Below are 1207 nucleotides of genomic sequence, written 5' to 3'. Positions count from 1 at the left end.
GCCACTTTTTAGATTTTGGGATACAAAATTGAGATGGAAAATTGTGTCACTATTGCATAGTACTATTTTCCAATTCAATCATCAAGTATTATGGAACTTCATTTATTATATTATAAAAATGGTCGGGCGCGGCAACGCGCGCTATCATGGTCTAGTTTATCATTTACAGCACAAAGCACTATGTGAAGGAACCAAGACCAGAAGGCAAAAATGCCCACCAGAAGGCTAAGGATTTAATGGGAGACATAATGCGGGGGTCTACTCCAGTGCACATATGGAACTCTTCAACACCCGTCAAGCTAAGGGCACATCATCTACATGAACTAGAGAAATAAGGACATGAACCATAATCTATATTTATTTTCTTCGATCTTCAATAAGCATAAACTAAAGACAGAAATTTATATAAACGGGAACACATCTTGTTAGTAAGGAAGATCTATTTCATCATTTTCAGTAGGCTGCCTGAGAATCATAGGCAGCAACCAACAAACAATATCCAGCCTCCTTTCTCCTGGGATGCGATATAATATAGGAAAATCATTGAAACAAAATATAGGAATTTAAAAATGGGTGGGCTGAGGAAATAATCCATTTGCACATTCATGACTGAGAAGGAGAGCTGATTTTGTCCCATCCCATTTGTTATATTCTACTAATAATGGCTCACAAATAGTAGTTCTTATCTGTGTGTGAAATCATTTTTAACTTCATTTTAGCAGGGAGTTAGCAAATACAAACAAGCACGAGAAAAGAATCTTGTTTTTACTCCGCTAGAAGCACCCAGATGGCATAAAGAATAACTTCCAGCTTCCTCAAGGGATTCCACCTTTTCCCTGCAAGATGTTGTAGACATGCTCAGTTCATGGCCAAACAAAATGTAAAAGGTGAAGAGACAAACCCAACCTTTTCAAGATTATTATTTGGAACCACAACCTGCAGTGCATATACATTGATGTTGCCCTTATTTTTAAACCTTCTTCCACATTGAAGGCACTAACTAGCAAACAATAAAATGGGCAATGTGATATGCAGATGCTGTTACTCTGAACTAGAAATCATTTCGCATATGTACCATTGTTACAACACTGTTTTAACAATCTCTGCAGGAAAGATCATCCTTGGACATGCCCACAACCACAAGGAATACAAACAGAATAGAACAACGGGAATACGATTATAATATAATATATTGTTGATCCTTGGA

This window comes from Triticum dicoccoides, chromosome 4A, assembly GCF_002162155.2.
Source record: "Triticum dicoccoides isolate Atlit2015 ecotype Zavitan chromosome 4A, WEW_v2.0, whole genome shotgun sequence".
NCBI classification, from domain to species: domain Eukaryota; kingdom Viridiplantae; phylum Streptophyta; class Magnoliopsida; order Poales; family Poaceae; genus Triticum; species Triticum dicoccoides.
This window is presented reverse-complemented; position numbering follows the sequence as displayed.